The following is an 18,648-nucleotide window of genomic DNA, read 5'->3' as shown; positions in this document are numbered from 1 at the left end:
TCATGCAATCACCTTGCTTGAGTCTGGGGCTTTCAAAGAAACAGCAAATAGCATGAGACTTGTGATAAAATGCAAAGAGTTGGTAATGCTGATTTGTGTTGCCAACCCCAAGTGTTAAAAAACATGAGTTAGTTCCCCTCCCCCTCCCAGTCATGGGATTGGCTTAAAGATTATGTTTTCTTTTGTTTTAATTTGGGGATGTTCTTTTTCTTTGCCTTCTGTGTTTTGAGTCCTCAGGGTTCATGCTTTCAAGCTAATCATCCCCACCAGGAGGCCTGGAAGTATACTTCTTAAATGCAAGCTGCGAGTCTCTCAGATATATGACTCCAGGAAGTGGGGCTTTAAGAAAAGCTGAAAATAGCCTGAGGCATCTAATAAAATCATGACAAGGCCACAGTCTCCATTTACTGGAGGATGGACACTCCAATGATTGATTTTCCAGGGTTCGATTTAGCAGGTCTAGTAAAGACCCTCTAAATCGAACACTGAGGTGTCCCCCTCCCTCATTGACTGCAAGGAGTAAGGGAAGTCAGCAAAAGAGTTTCTCCCATCGACCTCCCGCTGTGGAGCTGCCCCAGAAAATTGATGCATAGTATGTTGACTCCAACTATGCAATTCATGTAGCTGGAGTTGTGTATTTTGCATCGATTTTCTTCATCAGGGATACTCTTCAGTAATACTGGAATTACATTTGGAGTAGCAGTAGTCTTTTCTATATTTCTGCTTTAGTGTCTTTCTGTTCAGTCCCAATATAATTTCTGTGGCTTTAGGTATGTAATGTTGGTTTTCTGTGGGGGTTTCCTCTTGGTTTCTTTATTTGGGCAGTGAGTACTTGCCAATATTTAAATATTTTCTAACTGCAGAAAGCAACTGTATTTTAATTGTGCATTTCAGCAGCAAATGTGCTGCTATTAGCCCATCAGCTCGTTGTACATTCAAGCCCTTTTCTATGAAAAGAGGATTCCTTCTCTAAAAAGCATTTCTTGAAGGCTGGCTGAGAAAGGGTTGTACCAACCATTCCATTCTCTATTCCCATTCTGTAACTGTCTGGCTAGCTCTTCTGTGCAGTTTTAAATTGTTTGTCTCTTGCCCACATTACACAATTAAATCATTATAACTCAAAATCATTTCAATTTGGCCCACTGTGCTGCACATATTAGTAACCAATTGCTGGCAGACACTCATTTTGTGATCACAGTCAATTCTAACAATGCTCCTCAGCAATCTGATCCATCATGCTCAAATGAAATACTTGCTGACATCCTGTTGGGTCCATCTGCTTCTAGCCCAATCCTGCAAAGATGATCAGCAACCTTAAGTCCCATTGCCGTCAATACACGTAGAAGGCACTCAGCACGTCCAAAGATCAGGTCTGTATATTATTAGATTTCAATTTGACACTGGTGCCTAAGTAAACATACTGGTATGTAAATTCTGCATATGAATCCCTCCAGTTCCCATGTGTCTCTCTGGATGTGACAGGGAACATTTCAGACTATGAAGCAAATGCAAACTAGAAAGCAGGAAGGAATGAACCAACAAAACTGAAGCATTAATTATATGTTATAGTCATTGAAACACCACTCCTTATGATCTCTTAATCAATTAATGTTTTAAGTGTCTTGATCAGCTGGAAAATATGAAGCTTGATAGTTCGATTATCAGCCACTTTGAAAGGAGTTGAGCTATTCACAGAATGTTTCTTCTGCCTATAAACCCTGCCAGTCTTTTACGAAGAAGAGTATCACATGGACTCTGCGATTATCAAAGGATGGAACCAGAGCCAATGAAAACCCAAGAATCCTCCTTCTAGGGACATATCCTATAATATGGATTAACTCGCTAATTGTAGGGGAGCTCTGAGTGAACAGATTTGAAACCGGACTGTCTCCTTGAGATACCGGCTGTTCAAAAAGTCCATATTACCTTTGCCAACCTTTACAGACACAGGCCCCAAATTTTGATTGGCTTACAGCCTCTTTCCCCGCTTCCAGTGGTGTAATGTCCCCATAAACCAGGCAGAGAAAAGGGGTTCTCAGTGGACAGTCACAGAGCCAATGAAATGGATCTATATCATCCCTCTTCTTAGCTCTCAACATAGGAGGCGAGTTGGGGGAAGGAATGTCATGGTAAAATGCTCTGTGCTTTGGCTGTGTTTGGCTGACAGAGGGCTCAGAACGGTTCTTGCAGTCAGAGCATAAGATAAAGCAGCTTTGAGGCTGCTGTAATTTATGCCAGGGGATTGGCCAAAAATATGGGAGCTCATGCTTAAAACCACCTCTGTGCCCTCCTCCCCATTCCTGTGCCCAAAGGAGGAAAAGAATGAAGAAGCAGGGTCAATCGGCCTAAACTCTCTGGTGCTCACTGCTTCACTGTGCTGGCTGGAAGTCAGGGTGTGGGGCAGCTAAAGTCTCTGAACAGTCATCATGACTCACACTGGAGCTTGTGGCAGATAGTTTCCTTTGCCTGCCTTACAACATCGTCTATAAATAAATTTCAACACAAGATGCAGGAGACTTTAAAGGATTCAACAGATCAGCTGCCAGGAGTGAACAACAGCACATGCCAGGCTTGCAAACTTTCCTTAGACTACAAGCACCAACAGAGTGAAATTTACCAGCCTTGATTCATTTTCACTGCCACTGCCTGGAGCAATGTACAGAGCAAGGAAACTGCAAAACCACTTCCCCATGTATTCAGTCAGCTACCCTGGAACATCCAGCTCCTGCAGCAACTACTGTCATCCCCCATCAAATTCCTCTGCAAAAATCAGTGAGACATGGCAGACTCTGGACTGCTTTACTGAGCTCAAAGCGTTAAAGGCTGCAGCAGCAGAGGACTGAGACTGGTATATTTTTGAGTAGTTTGGAAAGAGAGGGAGACTTGGTCCAGGGTCAAAATAAGGGAGGGGGCCGAAGAAGAAGGAAGAAAGTGGAAAGATTCCACTATCCTATGTGGGGATGTGGGCGGGGAGAGGGAGAGGGAAGAGAGGCTAGGGCCAGGGGTGGTTCCCTCCACAGTGTAGAGGCAGCGAATGAGGAAAAAGCAGAGAGAGAGAGAGGCTATCACAGAAATTGGGCAGGGAGAAATAGAGAAGAGCCTCTTTCTTGCAGCACTAAGGGGAGAGAGGAAGATTCTCCCTCTTATGTAGTGTAGAGGAGAGAAGACAGACCCCACCTCCTGATAGAAAATCAGCCCATCTTTTGTAGGAGCCAGGCGACGAGGAGAGGACAGGAGTCCGCTTCTCACAGTTATGAGGGAGGCAGGGACCAGATGAAAGAAAGAATGAGCAAAGCCCCTCCCTCACAGTCAGAGCTGGTCCTAGACCAAATGGTGCCACAGCTCAATGAGCATCTTCAGCTCCATTTATTAAACTTCTGAAAACCTTATTTTTATTGCATTTCTAGCTCATTGTATGAATTTGACACACAATTTGCATTGCATGATTTATCCCTCTCTCTAGATGATAAATTTGCAGACTAGGATCAGTAATTCTCTATTTATGCATATCAGATATAAGCAAATAATTTTTTTCTAAGCTTATAGAAACTTATTAATTTTAAGAATAACTGAAATGTACAAACATCAAGAAACTGAACTGTGGGTGGGCTATTATGAAATAGAATTCCAGCAGGTGACAGCCGTCGAATGTTCTCGCAGGCCCTTTCATTCAAAAGGTCACTTTTCTTGCCTTTCCCCTCACAAACTGAAGCACTGCATCATACAGATTCAAAGACAGACCCAGGGCACTTTCAAGCAATAAAATAGCAAAAGCAATGTGAGCCTTTCATCAGCCATCCTTTGGTGAAGATATGTTTTAGTGAGCTTCGGCTTTGAAAAATTCACCCTCACAACTGTGACCGGCAGTGTGAACAGAATCCTCCAAGCTCTCCCCACATAAGGAAAAGTGTCCAGCAAGTCTGCCTCATGAATGAATCAGAGAACTTGGAATGAAGAGTGCTTCTCATGTTGCAAAATGTGACAGATGTTGTCCAATTCAACATACAGGGCTATCACGACGTCCAAACATTCCCCATGTGTCCAGTGACGGTTCATGCAATTTGTTATGGAGTATTTTCCTGGCTGCTGGCAACTTACTGTAGCCATATAAAATCCCCCAGGCCTTTTCGTGGAGCTTCATTTGTACATACCTTTCCCTGATGGACACTTGAGCAGGGTCACCAAGCACCTCATGTTTGCCCTGGTAACAAACTGTCCCTTCTTCCAATGAATACGTTTTCCAGTAGACAGGCTCAACTCTAAGTTTTCCATCATTTCTTTAGCAGCAATGAGGGCATTTTCAAATCTATAGTCTCTGTAGATCACAGTGAAATCAACACACTCATCAAAGTGGTAATGATTGTGATGTCCATCAACTGAGTTTGTCGTGCCTTGCCGACAATATTTACTTGGAGCAGGGCATCAGGCCAAACCACAACTGAGACCAGAAGTTTGAAGTCAGTGATCTGGTTGGCCAACCTTTGCACCTTGGGTGGGAATCCGGCCTCAACTTCGCTGGTTCTATCTGCGCACTGTAAACCTGAGTCACTTGGTACCTCGCTGATCTTATGCTGTCAATATGGCCTCCCAGAGAGGGTCACTTAGCAACTTCATGGGGAGATTTCTATCATTGCCCTGGAGGAGCTGTCATCTGAGAGGCGATGCTGCAAGGAGGGTGGATATCCTTTGTAGAACTCCACGGAGACATATAGAAGCTGAAGATGGTGGTGCAGCATGTGGCACAACCAGGCTGAGGGAATGGCAGTCACAAGGCATGAGGAAAGCTCTCAGGTTCAGGGCAAGGATCCTTGCTTGTGGGCCACAGTTCCTTCCTTCATATCAGCGCCAGTGTCCTAGCCCTGGCCCCAACAGTCCTGAAGCTCGCATTCAAAACATTCATGAACGGAACTGATTGGCCTTTATATCACATCCATCATAGCTTGGTCATTTCTGCCCTCCTACCTCCAGCCCCCCAACCAAGCTCCACTCCTGGGCTGGCTTCCCAGTGGGCCCCTCACATGCAACCAGCCCTGCTGCCTGGCCACGGCTGCCCACAGTCTTGCTGCTGGGGCACTCAACTTTGCTGTGGCAAGCCACTGCCACCCCTCCCCCACCCATTCTCCTGGCCCTGCCATGGTAATACCAGCCTCACCAGCCACCGCTGAGACTCCCACCCACTCCCCTGGGGGGAAGACTGCTGCTCAGCCACTGGAGTTCCTGACCCTGTCTGCCCTGCCAGAGCAGCATTGGCCCCACTGCCGGGGCTCCTGGCTCTACCATAGCAGACCACCGCTCCACCAGATCCGCTGGCATTCCGGCCCCCCCACCATCGGCTCAACTAGACTCCTGCGGCAGGATTCCCAGCCACTGGCCTCACTGCAGCAACACTGCAGCCTGCTGGACCACGGATGTTGCCAGACCAGGGAGTCACAGTTGAGAGAGGTTCAACCTATATACCCCTGAGGGCATGGCTGACAACTTTCTAGGAAGCTCAACAAAAATGTAATTCTCAGAAAGTCTGGAAGGTTCCACGAGATTCTGCAAAGGTCCAGCACATTCTAGGTGGTTAGTGAAAAATGAATTGATTTATGGAATACTTGAAACATTTTACTGCAAACATTGTATTTTGCCTTTTTTTTGCAAAACAACAAAAACAATATCCTGGGCCCAGTGTCCCCTGAATCACCCTCTCCTAAATCTAGCCCTGCATCACAACAGATAGGGAGGAGACAAAGTGAGGTTAAAGCCAGCTGTCAACCTAAAGTTCTAAAGCTGTGAACCAGAGTTCTAAAGCCAGCTGTGAACCTAAAGCCGAGCCAAAAGAGTTAAAGATCTCTAGAGAGAATACATTGGCAGTCAGTAGGGAGTGTGCTGGGCTTCTCCCCAGGGTCCTGTGCTTATTTTACTTCTGCTGCCAAGTAGGAGGCTTAATCCTTGGGCTAGCAGGAGTCTGCTAATTGAGCACCAAGGTCAGCAAATCTAGACCCAAACCTGAGCATGCAGTTGGCCATGTTAGAGCTGAATAAGATCAAAAATGAATCTGAATTAAGCATTACAGAACTTACCCATATACCGTAGGCCCATTAGAATGATTCTCCAACTCCAGAGATAGTGTCCACATTTTGCACCTGACATTATTAGTAGCAGTATTACAGTGGTACGCAACTGAGATCAGAGCCTCAATTGTGTGAAATGCTGAACTAACACATAGTCAGAGGCAGTGTCCACCCTGAAACGCTTACAGCCTCATTAGATGAAACAGACCAAGTGTGGAAAAATTATCCCATTTCACAGGTGGGGAACTGAGGCAGAGAAGTCGCCTCACTTGTCCTGGATCACACAGGCAGTCGGTGACAGAGTCAGAATTTGAGCTGAGATCTCTTGAGCCTTCCTCTTTAGTGTCCTTCACAAAAATCCTCCATTGAGAACACTCAGGAAGGAACGGTCACGCAGCTCCTCATGGTGCTCCAGAATCCAGCAGTGAGCAGTGAAAATGACAAATAAAAAAAGCAACCAACATAAATGAACAAAGGAAAGTTGTGAAACAAGCAAGACCCCATGGATGGCCAGGCACTGGAAAGATGTCATTGCATAATCGCACAGAGCTACAACCACGGAGATGACGCCTCATTCATGCGGTTTTAAAGGAATAGTGTTATTCTATTTTCATGCAGGCAAAGTATGCTAATAGGAATTCAGCCTAAACACGTGAACATGGGGAAAACAAGCAAAGAGGGCACAAGACCTACTCTTTTGGTTTGTTTAACAAATTGGTCAACGTGTCTTGACAGATCCACACTTCCTGGAAAGGTGCTCACCATGTGTAAAAACAATCAGTAGTGTTGTCATGATTATGACACATGCATCTGACGAAGTGGGTCTTTGCCCATGAAAGCTTATGCTCCTACACTTCAGTTAGTCTATAAGGTGCCATAGGACTCCTCGTCGCTTTTGCAGATTCAGACTAACACGGCTACCCCTCTGATACATGATTATGAGGGTTAGCCAGCAGCCTGGGGATTAAGGAGTTAACTACACCTAGCCAGGTAGAGTGACCAGTAGGAATGTAGGTGGGACTTTCAAACTGGGACAAAGGAATTTGGGTTTTTTTCCTTTCTCCTTTTGTCTCTCTGAGTGAGTCCTCTGCAGCTACAGGGAAGGATAAGCATGTCTCTCTCTCCAAAAAACAATTCTTCACTTTCTGTAAGTAGGGTAAAGTTTAGGTAGTTTCGTTAGGCTTTATTGTCTTAAGGGTTGGGTATGGGATCTGAGATCTGGCACTGTTTAAAAGATGTTTTGGCTTTTCTTTATAACTAAGTTCTAGCCCATGGTGTAATTCCTCCATGAGTATATTTTGTTACCTTTCCATCTGATCTTTATGCTTGCAACAGAAATATTGTTGTAATAGTAAAAGTTTTCTCCTTTCTTTTTATTAATCTGGCATTGGTTACTGTGTGTCCTGATTTTTATAATAGGGGTGAGATTTCCCAAATGATCTTTCTCCTAATCTCGTTATTAATATTTGGGTGGTGCCAGCGGAAGTTTTATTCCCAAAATCTAGGTTTTTAAGATTTTGGGGGAAATTTTATACCAAAGCCTGGTAGATAAGGCTTTGGGGTATAGTTGGTGGCCCCCACTTCTGCATTTATTGTGTCAGAGTGGGGAAGGAGCCATGACATGGTGGCAGCGGAGGGATCTTAACTCTCTCATGTACTGATCTGGAGGAATGCTGTACCCCTGGCAGGCCCTCTCAAAGTTGAGGAAAAAGTCATTGACATTATCCCTTACTTGGTACATGGGGAGCTTTCTGGGGGGTTGAATGACGATGGAGCTACCGCAGTGGCTGACCACCAATAGTTGTAATCAAAGAAAGTCTTCAAGATGGCGTGTTCGGGAGGAACATGCATAAGGATAGAAGTTTGGAGGTTCTGAGTTCTAATTGTGGCTCTGCTACTGACTTCCTCTATGGCCTCAGCTAAATCACTTCAACTTTTTATCTGAAAGCCTTCTGTAAACTGGGGATAATATTTACCCACTTTTCAAATGGGGTCTTGTGAAGATTAATTCATAAGTGTGTGGGCAGGGCTCCAAACATATTAAGCACTATATAAATGTTGTGTAATATCATAAGTGTAGGCAAAACCCTTCAAGCAATCCCATCTCCTCATCAATTATTCCTTCTCTTGAGCTCCTGTCCTACACCCTGGTGTGTGGGTGTGTGTTTTGCCTTATTTATATTGCAGACTCTGTAAGATAAGAGATTTGTCATATGTGTGTTTGTAAACGACTATGTAAGAGGTATGGTGCCATATAAAGATTTTATAAAAATTAAACACTATATCAATCCATACCATCTTCGACTGAATCACAGTATCATAACTATTAACCTAGGTGCTCAAAGTGAGCACTTATCAGTAATCTACTATTTAACAAAACAGTCACATTCCTCTGCTATTTTATTTCTCAGGGCTAAGAAGATTTTACATGGCAGTTGTATTTTGGTGGGTCACTGTGCCGAACATAGCTCTGATGTATCACAGCTGTGGTTTTAATCTGTGGTCTCTGGATGATGGGGTGATGGGGGGGGGGGGGAAGGATTCCACAGACTATGTCTAAGGAGTCTGTGAAAGATTTTCAATACCACAGAACAGTAGTTTTCAGCCTGTGGTCTGCAGTCTCTGGAAGGTTCACAGACTATGTTTAAGATTTCTAAATGGAGCTATACCACCTTTCAAAATTTTTAGGGGGCTGAAAATGAAAAAAAGGTCAAAAGCCGGTGTGTTGTAATGTTCAGGCTTATACCATTCCAGCTCATTGAACACCTAACTGATTCTCTTCTGCAACCACTTCTGTACACAAGTTATCTACCTCTTTTAATGACTCCTATTGAAACCAAGTTTTTAAAAAATGGATGCCTGAAGTTAGGCTCCTAAGTCCATTGTGAGGCACCTAAATAAATGGCTTTCAAATGCAATTGTAGTATTGCCAGCCCCACATGTTCAAAAAACACAAGTCAGTGCCCAAAGGGGGAAAAAAGCATGAAATGATCTTAAATTCATGAGGTTTTAGAAAATGAAATCAGGGGCTCTTTTTCTAGGTTTTCTGCTTTGAAGCTTTTAGGTACCATTAGATTGTCCACATTCATGCTTTTCTCTGCAACCATGAAAGCTAGATATTTTTAAAGAAGGCGGAGAATCCTCATATAACACTCAGCTGTAGGAAGCGAGGCTTTAAGAATACCAGATATTGTGAGGCTGGTGAGAAAATCACAAGCTATGGCAACACTGCAATTGTTCAGTCAGGCCATACTCATTTAGGTGCTGAGGAATGGATTTAGGAGCTTCACTTTAGACACCCATTTTTTAAACCCTGGTGGAAACTTCATGATTATTACCCTGCAATATGCAGGTTTGAACAAATATGCTTTGCCACGGTAGTGTTTCTCTCACCATAAGATGCCTGGCTTTTGATTTTCGCACTGAATGGCCACGAGTCTTTTTGCATGGACTTGCTGCAATAGTTCGGTAGTCGGATCCTGCCCGTTTTCAATTTGTTTTCTGTTCATTCATTTCAGTTTCATGTCTCTTTAATGTTTCAAGGAAACCAGGGAACTTGCTCCCTGCCTCCTCCCCGTTGCATTCTTAGGAATATTATTTGCTTTTGTATTGCTTGCTAGTTGTGCTGGGCATGACATGCTTCTGTCAAATGCCTGCTTGTACTGCATGCATGTCCACAGCCGTTTGTGCTAGCCACTTTCCCCATTTTGCGTAATCTGCCACACACAAATCTGGACTCTGTTGCTTGTTGTTTACGTTTGGTGCTTATCGTCATGCCTCAGCCTCATTTTTATTGCGTACAGAGCAGTACCATAGAGGTGCATGATGTTTTGCATGGAGCTCAACAGACTACAGCTATTTTTCACTAATTCTGAAAATATCCAGCAGGCAACTCAGCTCTCACATGATCACGGTCTACGGTTGCCTTTTCGGGCCCTGGCCCACCCTTGTGACTGAGTACTGCACACGTCATGCTGATGAAATTGGCTTGTCTAGCTTGTTGTTCCTGGATAAGCCAATTTCATGGTCCCAGAGTGTATCCAGATTTCTTGTCCTTGATTCCTTGCAGCTGTAGAGGACAAAAGTAGAAAGAAGTAGCACTGCTTGCTGTGCGGAGAAGGAAGGAGAAGGTGAATCAAACGGGGATCTCTAAGAATGTCTATATCCCACAGGATAGAAACGTAGCCGTGTTAGTCTGGTGTAGCTGAAACAATGACTTGATTACCTGCATCCTGCTTCAAAGATCTTTTCAGACCACACTTGAAAGAAAATCCTCTGAACTGTCATTCATACTTAAATTCGACACTTTATGCCTAAGTTTAAACAAAGACATTAATTATCTTACCCATTACAAAGATAGCTTCCCCAATTATCACCTCTAATATCATTAGCTCACAGACGTTTACCTCCCCCCCCCCATCTCCCTTCTGTTCTGAAATTTGATTTGTCCTTTTCACATGTGTTCATTTTTTTAAATTGTATCCTTTGGTATATATGGTCGTGCCAATTTTCTTCCACTATTTGATCTGAGGAAGTGGGTCTGGCCCACGAAAGCTCATCACCTAATAAACCATCTGGTTAGTCTTTAAAGTGCTACATAGTCCTGTTTTAAATCCCACAGGGTAATCCTCTAGGCCACCAGTTCTCAACCTCTTCCAGATGGGGACCCATTTTGACAATTCAGGAACACTTGGTGACCCAAGGCAATTCAAAAATGGTGGGCAGAGCTACCTGGGAGACACTTGGTGATCCTTTTGAAATGTAATGGCGACCCATATTTGGGTCCCAACCCATGGGTTGGGAAACCCTGGTCTAGGCATATAGAGGGACTAGACTGGCTAATGTCAAGGTGCCTGGAGAGGACCCAATGGCAAGGATGCTGAATGCAGTGTTGACTCAGACTTCCACAGATTGTACTCAGCATTTCTAGCTTCCTCCTCAGCTTGCCCCCCTGGTCCTGGATGGCTTCGGGATGAAACGGCATCTCTGAACCACCTGTGCCTTGAGGAAGCTCTCTGGGGCTCATTAGGAGGGTTAGACTACCTGCCCTCTGAGCCATTCCTTTTCCCAGAACCTCCTTGCCCTGAATTGAAGCATGAGCTACACTCCCAATGGATCTGTGCTTTGCTGCAGTCTCCACCAGTGTTCCCTGTAAGCTGAGTGCTTGGGTGGCAGCCCAAGAGAGAGTCAGCTCGCTGGTGCACATCCACACATGCCTTGGTGCACATAACAACATTTATTGTGCACATAGATGGGAAACCTTAGAGGAAGCATTGGTTTCTACTACTGTCCCCCCGTCTTCCAAAAAAAGGGGGACCTCTTTTTTTTCCCAAACCCTAGTATATATGTTCCTAACACATTTCACCTCTTCCCCTACCTTTCTTAGCCTGTAGCTGAATCCTCACACTCCCTCCTTCTTCCAGTAGTTTCCTATCTGAAAACTGCCACCTCATTTTTCCCTTTCCTTCCATTGTCTAACAGGTAAGCACAGATAGGCCTCACATAGAATGTGCACAGGGGAAGTGGGGCTGAATGGTGGGAGTGGACAGGGACAGATTTATTATTACTAATTATTTATATACCACTAGTACCCTCAGGGTTAGAACCTCTTTGTCCTAGGCATCATGCAAACATAGAGCAAAGGGCTGGGCCTTCCACAAAGGGCTTACAATATAGTTTCAGCTAGAAAGAAGCAGGTGAATAAAACAAAGTATGCATGGCAATATCTATGTATATAGTGGGCTTGAATTTTACTAGGCATTATACACACACACACACACACTTACACACTTGGGCTGTGTCTACACTGCACCCCTTTTCTGGAAAAGGGATGCAGATTAGACAAGTCGGAATTGCAAATGAAGCAGGGGATTTAAATATCCCCCACTTCATTTGTATAAACACGGCTGCTGCTTTTTTCCGGCTCGGGGCTTTGCCGGAGAAAAGTGCCAGTCTAGACGGGATCTTTCGGAAAATAAAGCCTTTTCTGAAAGATCCCTTATTCCTGATTTTAAGAGGAATAAGGGATCTTTTGGAAAAGGCTTTATTTTCCGAAAGATCCGGTCTAGACTGGCGCTTTTCTCCGGCAAAGCCCCGAGCCGGAAAAAAGCGGCAGCCATGTTTATACAAATGAAGCGGGGGATATTTAAATCCCATGCTTCATTTGCAATTCTGACTTGTCTAATCTGCATCCCTTTTCCAGAAAAGGGGTGCAGTGTAGACAGAGCCTTGGTGTTTTCCTGTTTTTCAAATTATTTTGATGTGTCTTTTAAATGTTTTCTCCCTTTTACAATATTGATATGTATCTAAACATCTGAGTTTTATATCAACAAAGCAGATTTGTAAAGCCCTGCAAATCCGTGGATCTCTGCTTTATCTCTGTGCATAGCCACATCCACAGACGTGGGTGCAGATATGCACGGACCATTTTTGCAGACAGCAGCACGGATGTGAATAAAACTTTTGTATCTGCTCAGGTCTCTTGTCCACTTCAAAGTGGAAGCGCCTGCATGGAGCCTGGAGTCAGAGGGGGACTCCCTGCTGGCCTGGCCTCCACCTGGCATTTCAATCTTTGAACTGGGGCTCTTGTAGATTTCAAAGGTGCAATGCCACTGCTGCAGCCCTGCTCTCCCCCCCCCCCCCCCCACTTGCTGCCTCTTTCTGATAGAGGCTGCAAGAGCGGGGAGAATGACTAGTCGACTAGTTGATTAGTCGCTTATATCCCTACTCTCCACCAGCCCCGCTACTTCCCTGAGCCCCCTACTCAGTATCCCCTCACCCCCAGCCCTCCTGCCCAGGGCAGGGGGAGGGACCCAGACTCCCCACAGCTGCCAGTGCGACTCTTCCCAACCTAGCTCTGGCAGGGGAAGGGGGCAGCTTGGAGCTGCAGTTTGGCCATGCTAAGAGCTGGGTAGGCAGCTGTGGGGAACCATGGCACATCTCCACCTGCCCTGTGCTGGGGGCTGAGGAGCCACCAGGCAGCTCCACGGGTCACCACCCCACTCTCCCAGCCAGACCAGCATGGAGCCCCACAAAGGGACCATGGCAGCCCTGCCACCTGCCTGCGATGTTGGGGGCGGTGTACCTCAAAGCCTAAGCCCCACCCCCTGTGTCAACCCCTGCAAATCCACAGATATCTACAGATACCCGCACATGGAATGTTTTTGTACATGCCCAGGGTGCTACAGATTTGAGCACATTTGATTTGCTTATTGATGGAAAACGTAAATGTGGCTATTGGAGTTAGGGTTATCCTGCCATCTTGTGGCAGCCATGAACAACAGCAGCATCCAAGATGCCTTGACTCAGGTCCTGCATCCTGGGTCATCCTGTAAAGTTCATGTTATTTTATCTTAGCACGTTTGAGTCTTAGAATGAGCACCCCTGCCAGGAGACAGCTGTGAGCTGGGTCCTCGGAGACATGGGCAGAACATTTCCTTTTTTTACTTGGACCAGGTCCCATCTGCCTTTTGGTGGCCAGACTCTAATCTCTCCTCCCATGACACATTCCCATCAAGCTTAAACTTTCTGGAATGGGGCTGCTGCCCTTCTTCCTGTGAAATGATTCCTCTACAGTTCCCTAACTCTACTCCAAAGGCCTCTTCTCCTGACCTGCTCCAGTGCTGGATACATCCTGGCTGAGGCTAATTCTCCCATGTTCTGACTGAGCAAAGAAGCATCCTCCAACGCTGATGTCATGGACACTGCGGCCCCAAGCCAATCCAGCTGCTTCCTCCCCTGTAGTATTCCCCTAGAGTTGTATTGGCATACAAATATTTAAATCTCAACAGGTGAATTAGGTGGGGAGGGAGAAGTGCTTTACTGACAGACTAATTTAGGGGTTCTCAAACTGGAAGATCCTCCCATGGTGATATGGGGGTCATTATCTCTCAGCTCCATGAGGCTGACAGCAACAACCCCCCGATCAGTTAAATTAATCCTCCTTTTAAATAGATAATAGGGCTCAACCTCAGAAGCTTGCTGTGTAAAAGAGATCACCAAAAATGTTTGAAAACCACTGAACTAATTCAGCCACACAAGCAGAAGAGCCAGACGCTCCTGTGAGTGGAAAAGACGAGTTCAGACAAGTTATTCCAGAACTGCACCCACACAACTCAATCCATGAAATAAGCAAGAGCCCTGCATCCACAGAGCAGAACAGTTGTTACCCAGAAACCTTGGCATGGTAAGTGTCAGTCTCATATATCACAATCCCTCCTCCCAACTTCAGAGCTCCCTCCTCTGACATTAAACAACACCCTCCTAACCCTGAATACTGGGACCAGAAACCCATTTTTCAGATCCTTCTACCTCCCAACCATGTTCTGCCCATCCTCAGAATGGAAATTGAGGGACAAAGTGACTTCCACACACATTTGTGCCCCAACTACATATTTTGGGTCAACTCCCCAGTTGTAAACTACAGCATCACTCGAGGCTGCTCTAATTTACTACAGCGTAAGAAGTCATGACATTTGGGGAATGATAATGGACAATGTATTGGACAAAGGACAAGAGCTAGGAGTTTTCAATGCAGCATCATAGCAAAAATGGCCTGTGTAATTCTGATAGTGGATGGCTCTTTAACCCAGCAGAAAAAACATAACAAGATCCAATGGCTGGAAGCCGAAGCTAAACAAATTCAAGCTATAAATAAGGCATAAATGTGTGACAGTAAGGGTAATCAACCATTCAAACAATGTATCTGTGGATGTGCTACATTTCCCACAATTTGAAGTCTTTAAGTCATGATTGGATGTTCTTTCTAACAGAAAGTTCAAACAGAAATGTTGAGCTTGGTATCTAAATGAATAGGTGAGATTCATTGAAATACAGGGTGTCACACTAGAGGACCATTCTGGCCTCAGAAACTCAGAATATATTAATTTTGTGCTGCATAAGAAAGGCTTCACCTCCTGGTGCAGGGAGACAGCGCTCCATCATTCCCTGATGAGAGGGTCTAACGCTTGGAATGAGGTGTCTGGTTGCAAAAATTACTTTTTGCAAATATTGTACAATATTTCTTAAAACAAGCCTTACTAGGATAACCATGGAAGGGGACCACAAAAGGGGCATGAACACAAATGGAGAAAGTTTGTTTTTATTTATTTTCAGATTTGTAGAAAACTTTTTGCCATGTGAATTCACCTCAAGCCTTTGAAAAGAGTGAACCCTAAGGAAGGAGAGAAATTATTAGGGCAGTGCAAGAGGCTGTGACTCAGAATAATGGGATGCAATTAGGAAAGGCCTGAATATCAGGAATAACTTTCTGTCATTAAGATTGATTAAGCTTTGAAATAGCTTCCCAAAGAAAGTTCAGAAGCTCCATTGCTTGGGATAGTGAACACATGAATAGACTGTTGTGTGGACTACTAACATGCATTGTAGGGGACAATCCCACATTAGCAAAGTAATGGACTGGATCTAAGAAAATAGGACTTGTCCATCCATAAGGATGAGGAGTATTTTTCTCCTGAAATATATATTAAGCTTCATGGACTGGGTGACGTGTGCCCTCCCTGAAATGTTACTCGGTTCCAATTCTCTGAGTGGAGTATGGCTCACGCATAGGCTACGTCTAGACGGTGGGTTTGTTTTTTTTTCAGAAAAAGGTACGCAAATTGTGCTCCACAATTTACATACCCTTTTCTGATTGTTTTTTCGGGAAAGGCTTATCTGAAATTTGGCCTGTCTACACTAGGCCAAATTTCGGAAAAGGCTCCTCTTTCGGAAGAGCCCTTCTTCACCGTGAAATGAGGAAAACGGGACTTCCGAAAGAGCACATCTGCTCTTCCACAAGAAATGTTGGAAGAGCAGATGCATTCCCTGGATGCAATGGAGTTTTTCCGGAAAACTCTGTAGTCTAGACATAGCCATATAGTTTCCCCAGAACCAGTCCAGCTCGCATACACCCTCCAGGAATGGGGTCAAAAATCTTCTCATCATCCACTTCATCTCCAAAGGCACGTCTACATGGCAGAGCTAAAGCCGAAATAAGCAACACAACTAGAGCTATGTTAATTCGTAGCTTAAATTGAAATAGCTTATTTCTGCTTTTGGAGCTGTCTACACCGCAGGAAGTCTGAGAAAGAGCACTCTTCCTTCAATTTCCCTTCCTCCTCATACAATGAAGGTTACAGGAGTCAGAGTAAGAAGTCCTATTATGTCGAAATAACTGCTTATATTATAGATGCGGACTATGTTATTTCAGAAAAATGCTAGTTATTCTGCAATAACACTGCTGTTGTAGACATACCCTAATAGATTATCCAATTAACAAGTCTTAAGATCCATCTCTCCTGACACTCTCTAGCTCCAAAACATGGTTAAAAACCACATCACAGAAACCTCTCTAACCCAATCCAGCCTTAGGAAATTGCACATGGCTGCCTCCTCCTCTGACTATGTGCATCTCACGTATAACCCCTGGAACAATCACAAATGCCTCCTCCTCACAACCAGTTCATCTCAACAAATCTTTCCTTCTAAATCTTTCCTTCTGACACTGCTCTCTAGGGGATCCACAGCAGCCTCTTTCCCAGATATAATCAAGCTCCCAAGCAACCTCTGGATCTGTGACATGAGCACAACAGGAAGTGTGTGTGGCTGTTAGGGAGAGCTGGGGACAGTGCAATGAGAAATATGGGTGTTGAGGCTTTTAGGTAGGTTTTCATGACTGCCTCTGTTCATCACCATCATGGTTGCTGGGGTAAGCACTGGAGGCTGGGATTTCCAAACTATTGGGAGAGCAAGAGGAGAAGAATAGTATTTAGGCACCCTGCACCTCACTCTCCTGACTCCAGCAAACTCCTTTCTTTCTCCAATGTGCCATAAAAGTCATAAGACTCAGCAGATAACCTGAGCAGGAAAACAATAAAGTGTCCAGAGTTCAGATAGTCCAGAGCACCCAGTCACTGTCCTCAGTGGCCTCCTCTGGCTGAGAGCAGGCACCATGGTTACCCACCTCGGAGAACACTTTTAAATTCTGGGGAGGGAATTGAAACCAGGAGTAGGTGTGGGCCTCAGGCTCTAGTTACTGTCAGGAAGATGAGAGAGAGGGGTGGAGGAAAGGGGGAGGACAGAAGGAGATTTGCCCTTTGGACAAAGTAAACCCAGGCTTCCTGTTTCCTCTGGTTAGGGGCACTCTAACCACTGAACAGAATCCCTGATTATTTTGCCCACAGGGCTCCACCCCCTCAGGGTTTGAACCAAGCCCCCTTGTTACTATTCCTAAGGATGCAGATCTGTCAAAGACAGACCCCAGAACTCCCAGGGTGCAACCTCCCCAAGGGGTCTGTTTCCAGTGAAGACTAAATTCAGACTCTGCAGAGAGAAATCCCCATTAAGAATTAAATGTAGCTCCCTGATGACTGTGCGTGAGGAAGGGAAATACACCTAATTACCAGGCCCCTGGTTATTTTCCCTTAGAAGGGAATACTCCCTGGAGATTCCACTCTATATCCTAAAATGGTGGGCGGATTTCCTCCCTCTCCCCTGGCTTCTTTGGTGAAATTGCCTGTCAGCCACCATTACATTCTTGATTAAATCTTCTGACATGGCTCAGCTGGAATTCCTATATAAGGCCTCATGTCTCTCCCTTCCCTGTTCCTCCTGGAATGTGGCAATAAAGCAAAGTTCTCCCCCTCCCCACACAAACATAGTACTACTAAGAGAGACAGAATCTGGTTCTCTTACCTGCTGGGTGTCACATCCTTGATTTTTGGGCCAGTGTTTTGCTCTGAGCCCAGCTCCGGTAGCTGTTCCTGCTGTCGCTCCTGCAGTTGGAATCAGGTTTAAGATTTTCTCTCTTCCCCGAGGCTGAAGGTATTTCATTTGTGTTTAACTTTTCAGGTGAGTAGGGCACACCTACTCTAGCTGGGAGAGACAGGAAGCGAGGAGAGCTATAGGCTGATTGGCCTTTGCAGAGCAGAGTCTAGTAAGGAAATGCAGAATGCATAATCACAGACCAAGTTAAGAGAAAAGAGAGAGAGAAAGCTGAGCACAAGGAAAAGTGAAAGAATAATTAATACAGGGAGATGGGAAGAAAGGAGAGACGGAAGGAAGATTACAACATTAGATAATTTGCCCATTAAAAATACACCATACTTTTAAAAAACTAAAATATCTGAATCTGGGATTTTTTTCCGGAGGCAATGCCAGTGTTTGGGCCAGTGCCCTCTAGAAATGTAAAGGTGAATCACAACTGGTTTGCTTTTCTTTTTGTTTCACCTTAAAATTTGTAATTGGATCTAATATTGCCAGCCACAACCATTCAACAATCAGGCCCTAAAAAATAATGTCTTAAAAATCAGGAGGGTTTTTTTTTGTTTGTTTTAAATAAAGAAATATAGGGAGGAGGTTTATTTGTGCTTTCTGGCTTCTGAGCCATACAGGCTCACTCAAGTCATGTTTTCCATCATTTCTCAACAAACACGAGGGCTAGCAATTTTATTTTTATACAAAAGCACATAGTCTTATGCCAAGTCTTGCGTACAACAGCTGGACCTGAAGAGAAAACACCACATTTTGTGAGAGTTGGCAACGCTGCAAGGTGACAGAAATAAAATGAACAAGCAGCAGGGCCCCACTTCTG

General features: G+C 44.7%; 1 protein-coding gene across 7 annotated transcripts in view; it reads right to left on the bottom strand.

The window, feature by feature from the left end:
• ARHGEF5 (Rho guanine nucleotide exchange factor 5) overlaps positions 1–18,258 on the bottom strand; it is a 53,429-nt gene extending 35,171 nt beyond the window's left edge. For 3 of the 7 annotated variants that reach the window (XM_075901556.1, XM_075901546.1, XM_075901540.1), the window contains exon 1: positions 17,751–18,258. The gene's annotated coding sequence lies outside the window, so the exon portion shown is untranslated. Of the gene's footprint in view, positions 1–6,065; positions 6,573–17,750 lie in introns of those variants that run through there. The other 4 variants (XM_075901582.1, XM_014576050.3, XM_075901550.1 and 1 more) reach the window with 3 other exon arrangements.
• Between the last annotated feature and the right edge of the window lie 390 nt (positions 18,259–18,648).

Source organism: Pelodiscus sinensis, chromosome 1, assembly GCF_049634645.1.
Source record: "Pelodiscus sinensis isolate JC-2024 chromosome 1, ASM4963464v1, whole genome shotgun sequence".
Lineage (NCBI taxonomy): Eukaryota > Metazoa > Chordata > Testudines > Trionychidae > Pelodiscus > Pelodiscus sinensis.
Note: the sequence above shows the minus strand (reverse complement) of the source record. Positions and strands in the feature narration are given on the sequence as shown.